The sequence below is a fragment of the Durio zibethinus genome, chromosome 18 (genome assembly GCF_047325235.1).
Source record: "Durio zibethinus cultivar Kanyao isolate XHJ-2024 chromosome 18, ASM4732523v1, whole genome shotgun sequence".
NCBI lineage: Eukaryota > Viridiplantae > Streptophyta > Magnoliopsida > Malvales > Malvaceae > Durio > Durio zibethinus.
In genome coordinates, this window is record NC_143179.1 from 21808934 (window position 1) to 21816651 (window position 7718).

Consider the following 7718-nt stretch of genomic DNA (forward strand, 5'->3'; position numbering starts at 1 on the left):
AACTTAACTTTACATAAAGCAAAAATTTTTTTAAAAAAGTAAAATTTAGGAAGCAATCAGTTAATTCCCAAATTAGCTGCTTATATTTTTCTCCTCTTGGAGATGTAATCATCCCTCACATTTTCCACAATATGACAGTTTCATTTTCTCCCATTGGATTCAAAAATGAAAGCTAGTCATAGTCCATTGAATTATGCACTATTTGTGGTTAATCCTTTTCATGGAAATGCATTTCCATAGGCACATCAATGTACTACTCTCTCACATTCTAACACATGGGTGTGTGGGCCTTCAACATTCTCTTAATTTTCTCAAATTTTCTTTTTCTTTGTTTTTAAGATCTTTCCCAAATTGTCTACTTACAACTTTATTGAAATTTATGAAAAAATGTAATAGAAAAGTATTTCTTTCTCTTGTTTTAGCTCACTAATATGTATATATCGATTTAATTCCACATAGGATGTGAGATCTGATTTCTTTAATAAAAATATTTTTTTGTGATATTCAACAAAGACAAACAATTATAATAAGATTGAATTAAAGAAAAATTTAAAAAAGAAATAATAATTATCATTACATATGAAAATTTATGAATAATGAATTGATTATAAAATAGGTACTAACAATAAGTACAAATATCATCATAAACCATACTATAAACATTTTCATTTATGATTTTTTATTGTCTTATTGCATTGCTTGACTAGGTATTATGCTTATTAGAAAGAGATCAAAGTATGATTATATGAAATTTAAGTATTTGATTTAATAATTTAATATATGATATCACATTTTTAAATTATTATTTTAATTTTTTAAAATAAAAAAATTATTTTAAAGAATCATTATAAAATTGTGATTATTAATTATTAGTGTTAATAGATATTATTTTTATTCATTATCTCTACCCTTCTCTACAGTATGCATGATTATAAATTTTTGTTAAAATTTTAAATAATAATAATAATAACAACCAGGAAAAGAAGGAAGAATGTAGAAATAGTGGGGCCCACAAAGATGGGCCCATATCCCATTGTCAGTGACGAGGGTCTGACATGACAAGCAAACCAAAGAGTGTCTGCATTGAAGCATTGGATTCCAAAAATTTGTCGTCAAGAGAGGGCACTGGAAAACGACAGGTCGTCGTGGATTGGTCATCACCGCATTTTTTGCGGGCGGGCCGTGGCTTAGACAAAACACAAAAAAAAAATTTTTATTATTTTATTATTTATAATAATAATATTATTATTATTATTATCATCTTTGCTCTGTTGGTGTCGCTTTGCAATTGACATTATCATCATGCAAGTAGGATCGAAGTTGATGCTTGGAATTATGCCCTTTCTTTATCTTGTCTTTTGTCTCTTGCAAATTCGAGCCGGCCTTTTGCTTTTTTTTCTTTTTTTTTTGCCTTAAGACAAAAATTCAATAATTAAGAATAATATATTTTTATTTTTGAAAATTAAGTTTTTTTTTTAATTATTATGTCTAACCAATGTGAAAATATGATGGGTTTAGATAATGAGAAAATTTGATGAAAATTTGAGATTGAATACGGAAGGTGGATATTGATGCATATTGGCTTAAAAACAATCATTAAGAAGAGAAAGGATCCAACTTTTAATTAAATATATTTTATTTTGAGCTAATGAAAATTCAAAATTACTTATCAAACAAAAAACACATACATATATCATTGAATCAAATTTTTAGATTAATTTTATCATTTTGAAAAATAATTATTGAATCTAACTTTTGTTCGATATTTTATTTTTGTTTTAATTTAATAATTTATTGAAAAAAATGATGTGATAGAACTAACTTAACCTAATTAAAACACAATCCAAAAAAAAAAAAGAATTTGTATTGAAATAACTTGGTGCTTGTGTTGCAAAAATTCAAGGGTAATTAAATTTGGATTTGGTGAGGATTGAACATTATTTAATGTGAGTCAAGTTGTATACAAATAATTCACAACATAGTAATTATAAGTGCCTAATTAGATTAATAGGCTTGCTAGCTGTTTATTTTAAATTGGTTTTCCTTAGTTCTGTTTTATTCATTTACTAGGTCTAGTTTATTGGTCTCATACTAGGTTTAGAGTTTAGACTATATGTATAGAGGTAAAATCATCTACATTTTCATTTACTCTATCACTTTTCATGATTGGACTATCTTTAAAAAAAGTAAATTATAAGATCATGGACTTAATTTAAATTATGAATCACATCTGAGTTATATATATATATATATATATATATATATATATAGGATGAGCATAATCCATGGTGGAAAAGGAAAGAAATCTTGATTTCAAACCAAGATTCTACGTCCTTCTGAAAGCTCTTTAACCACTAAAACAAGGTGTTTAAGATATTACATTGGAGTATTTGACTCATTGATTAGTATATAATTTTCTTATTCAAAGAATAAGAGTTGAAAATTTTTTCAAATTAAAAAAAGTTATGAATCAGTTAGTCCATCAATCAAAATCCAACCCAATCTAAATCAATTTGAAAGGCTCTCCAATCTGTACTATGGGTATGGGCCGAATTCATTAATATATAGCCTAATGCCCAAATATGTAATTGGGGTCTTCTTTGGTCAGTGATCCTTTACTTCAATCGAGACACCTAACTGCTTGGAGCATGAAATGCTGATTTTAAGTATATTAGTGCAAATAAACAGGTGTTTGGATTATGGAAATGCATGAGTATTGGGCTTGGATGCAATTGGTGTAAAATGATGCCTTTCTTTGTAGCAGCATTCAATTTGTTTTGGAATTATCATTCTATCTAATAGTGAAAGAGATTTTAGGCCCTAATAGGATTGGTTAAACTAAGAAGTTTTTAAGTGTTTGAGATAGTCCCAGCATGCCCTTTTTGCATGAAGTTCCAATCAGCAAGCATAAATGTCTGACACCTGGCAAGTTATCTCCTCGTTGACCTGTTCCAAATCATAAACAAAGGCCACCGTATGTCAAAACTCTGACGGCACCTGGAAATGCTAGTGGACTCGAACTGCAAGAACTAAAGGGCATAGAATGCATGAGAGCTTCTGGCAGGCTTGCAGCACAGGTTCTCAATTATATATGCTGGGATCTTTCGGTTTTTCTTGTCATTGTAAAAGTCTATAGTTATTAAGCTGCGTTCTCGGTACAAAGCAGCCTTGCAATCTATCATTTTTCTCCTGTTGTTAGTTTACATAATAAACAGTTGGAGAGCTGCAGTCGTGCATGAATATAAAACCTAAGAGGTTGGCAGCTTGTCAGAAAGGTTTGGACTTAATTTGGATGTTCATTCTGTTGTCAGCCAGGCATATCACAACTGTTTTTGTTCTTACAAACAACTCTTTCTGTGATTGCTGAGATGTGGAATCTTATGATTTATATGTACAGTGGGCTGAGAAGAGGAGGTACGAGATTGCTTGGTTAATATCTTCTGTTTTAAGAGGTCATTTACATGCTTTTAATCCAATCTTTTCAATGGCGTCGAGATGTTTGGCAAGGTATTGCTTCGACTCTCTATGGATATAATTTCGTGGAATACTTTATGTTAAATGGTGTACTAGTTTATATTGATTCTGATAAGTGGCAATATTTTCCCTACATGTTTCAGCATACATAAACGATTTTGCCTTCGACAAGGAATTTCATCACCCATTTCAGATCTTACTGAGAGATTGCTACTTGACGAACTTGACCCCCTGCAATACCTCAAGAGTTTTTGTATGAGTCACCTCTACTTGATGAGGTGCGGATTTCTCTTAGCTAGGGTGTTCTTAGATGTTTCATGGGGATAAAATGACTCATAAATGAATTCGGGTTAATGCATGAATTTGCAATTTTATGTGTTTATTTGCTAGGTTACATGGATGTCCCTATATGTTTCTTATTTGTGTGTTGATTTTGAAATTCAGGTGGATATACAAGCTCTTGTGTCACGGACCTAAGGAAGAGTCATGAATCTCACATTGAACATAATAGGAGGGTCACTAGGGGTATAAAAGGATTCACACCATTTCTGTCTTGTGATGCATCTTTTGTAGAACAAAACCGTGAGACCAAGGGGGCCAGAGCGGACAATACCTTACAAAGGTGTGAACAGTGACAGTTAGGCTGATCTGAGATACCGGATGAGTGGATACCCGGGTCTTGGAGCCGCGCGAGTTCGGAGCTTAAGTCTCGACCCGTGACAAGTGGTATCAGAGCCAGTCTTAAACCGTTCGATCCACGCCAAGCACCTCGAGGGAAATAGGCAGGGTGGCCAGCCTCCATGACGAGAGCATTACGAGGTTGGGTGGGAGAGAATGTCACGGATCTAAGGAAGAGTCTTGAATCCCACATCAAACATAATAGGAGGGTCACTGAGATATAAAAGTGTTCTCACCACCTCTGCCTTGTGAGGCGTCTTTTATAAGATAAAACCGTGAGGTCAAGGGGGTCAAAGCGGATAATACCTCACAAGGGTGTGAACCGTACCGGTTAGGTTGATCTGAGACGTCGGATGAATAGATGCCCAGGTCTCGGAGTCGCACGAGTTCGGAGCTTAAGTCTCGACCCGTGGAAGAGTCTTGAATCCCATATTGAACATAATAGCACATCTGTCTTGTGAAGCATTTTTTATAGGACAAAACTATGAGGTCAAGGGGGTCAAAGCGGACAATACTTCACAAGGGTGTGAACCGTACCGGTTAGGTTGATCTGAAACGTCGGATGAGTGGATGCCCAAATCCCGAAGTCACGCGAATTCGAAGCTTAAGTCTCGACCCGTGACACTTACACATACTGTTGAGCTTACAAGACAAAAGGCTGTTGATAGTCTGAGATTTGTCAAGGGTGATTTACTAATTGAATCCCCCTTCTTCCCCTGATTCCTTATTTTTTGGAACATGGAGTTTTGCATTATCTGTATGCTTCAATCACTAGAGAATAGGGATAAGTAATTAGTCGGTTTAGTATATTTAGTTTGAAAAAATTAATAATCGAATTAATCAATTTTTATTCAACATATAATTGACTTGATTGAAAATTTTTAAATAATCAATCATAATCGACCAACCAAAATCAATTTAATTCTGCTTGTTCGGTTACATAATCTAATTTTTCATCATTTTTTTTTATTATGAATAATGATCTAACTATAAATTCAATTTAATAAAACTCAAATTAATATCATTCAAACTAAATCACTAAAAAATTTAATAATTTCAACAATATTTTACAAGAAAAAAAATAAAAATACTCATGTCAATTTTTTTACTTTTACTTACTAAAAAATCAATTAATTCAGTCAATTTAATTATCAATTTTAAGAATAAAAAATTGATCGAGTTAATCAATTTAACCGATCCAAAAAATCAATTATAACCAAAATCGAATAGATTGAATCGAATCAATCGAATTCACTTTGTTTCAGTCGGTTTAGTAGGTTCGAATTGATTTTTGCTCAGCCTTGTTGCTGAATGGTGATACCTGTTTTCCTTGTAAATCAAATATAAGTATTTAAAGAGAATTGGACCTTTTCATTGGATAAAAAAGGAAAACAAATAAATCATTAATACTTAAAGTAGGTTTCAACATCAAATCTGAAGGCCCCTGCAATATGTGCCATCCTTTTAGTGATCGTCTAAATATCTTCATAGTTACACTTTATCATGAGGATGTCCACATAATATTTCACATTCTAAAGATACTATTTGTCACATGCATGCTTCCACTGACTCTTTCTGGTTTCTGGGCATAAAGTCCCTCTTCATCTTTTGTTTTTGGGCTGTTGATTGTTAATGTTCGGGTTATTCATGCAGAATGAAATATGTAGAATGAGACTGGATTGTGCCATGCTTGATGAACATGTTCGTGAATACTTTATTTACAGGGGAGTTGTGGAATCTGGTGTTCTTATCCCATCTAGTGAAACTCTAGCATCAATTTCATTTCACCATATCCTTCTTTACTCTGGGAATGCTGATCAACTTGTCCTTCCTCAGGAATGCAAACACTTTCTGAACCTTTGAAAGTTAATAAACCAGACTCTGGGTATTGTTCATCACAAGATTGGTCTCTTGATGTGAATTATAGCAGTGCTAATTGTTCAAATAGTGAAACTTCTGCTACTACTGATCTGAGTAGTATGCAAGGAACTTATGTCGAATTAAGATATGCTTCTGAGCCAGCCAACAACCTTGAAGATTGTAGCACCAGTGGGTCACATCAATCTGAAAATTCAAGGCTCCTGAGAACAGAAGTCGTGGAGCTGGTGAAAGAAGTAAATGTAAGCGATGGAGGAGTAGACATTATGAACTAGATTTTATAGTCATGTTAACCGATGTGGCAAGCAAGAGGTTAGCACTTGAATGCAAGTTGCCAGCACAACTATAACAAGGCAGCACAGATACATGTTTGAATTTTAGTTATGTTACTATTTTTATGATAGAGTGACAAATAATAACACGCCTTTATTCTGCAGGGAGTGGAAAATATCAATAGGGAAGACAATATGAAATTGTTCTGTAGATGAAGGAACTAGCTAGCAGAGGAATAGCTGCTGAGGTTGTGGAGAACAATCCCGTTTTGCTATCCCAACTCAAGCAGGTCACTTGATTTTACACTGGCAGTGGCTTCATTAAGTAAACATTAAGGTTGAAATTCTGTTTAAATTGTCAGCAAGATGCAAAGAATGTTAGTTTGACTGTTCCATTTCTTTTAGGTTGAATTCCTAAAACTGGTTAGATTGGGTAATCATTCTGGTGCTCTAAGTGTCGCATGCTTCCACTTAGGTCCCTTGGCTGCTAGAGACTCCAATTTGCTGAAGCCCTTGAAGGAGACTGTTGTCACTGCTTCGACCAAATGGAGCTGCACTTGTGACAGGCTTGCCTTTGCATGCTCTTGCAACTTCACTTTAGGTACTTAAAATTTGGAATTTTGCAGATTATAACCTGGGTTATATCCATGGGGGTTTTTTTTTTTTTATAACTTTGTTGTCCATGGATCGATGGTTAATCATATATACAAATATTTTCTTTGCTTGTATAAAACTTGAGTATATGGTTTTTCACATCTTGGTTAGGATGCTTTTGGTAAGAAGCTTGGTATTGATGAGCCTCACCGTGAGTTGCCTGTTGTTTAAGCTCCCTTTTGGTAGATACATTTTGACTTTTGCCAGTTGGCTATTTGCGTTTGGTTTTCAATTATTTTTTATTTGTTTTTTTAATTTTTAATTCATTTATTAGAAAAAACAAAAGGTCAAATGAAAAACGTTTACCAAATGGAACCCATATTTAGCTATGTGATTGTTTGCTGCAATGTTAAGGATGACGACGAATCGGAGTTAAAGTGGATTTTTACTCTATCCGATTTTATATTTATAATATTTAAATTTGATCTAATTTAATAAATTTTTTATTTTTTAATATTCGAACTTGATCCGATTTGATATAATATAAAAATATATTCGACTTATAATTAATAAAAAATTATTTTTAATATAAATATAAAATTAAATAAATATAAATATATATAATTAAATAATTATTTTTTAATTAATTTATATATATATATATCAAGTAAAATCAGGATGAATTTACTTAAAATTCGATTCAAATTTCGATTTTATTTTATAATTACCTAATTTAATCTCAACTCAAAATTTAATTTTCAAAAATAAAAATTATATTTTAAAAAATTAGATCGAGTCAAAACTTATTAAATATGAATTAGA

General features: G+C 32.4%; 1 pseudogene; it reads left to right on the plus strand.

Annotated features, from left to right (window-relative positions):
• Nucleotides 1-3235: 3235 nt before the first annotated feature.
• Nucleotides 3236-7213, plus strand: LOC149513876 (uncharacterized; annotated as a pseudogene).
• The last annotated feature ends 505 nt before the right edge of the window (nt 7214-7718 follow it).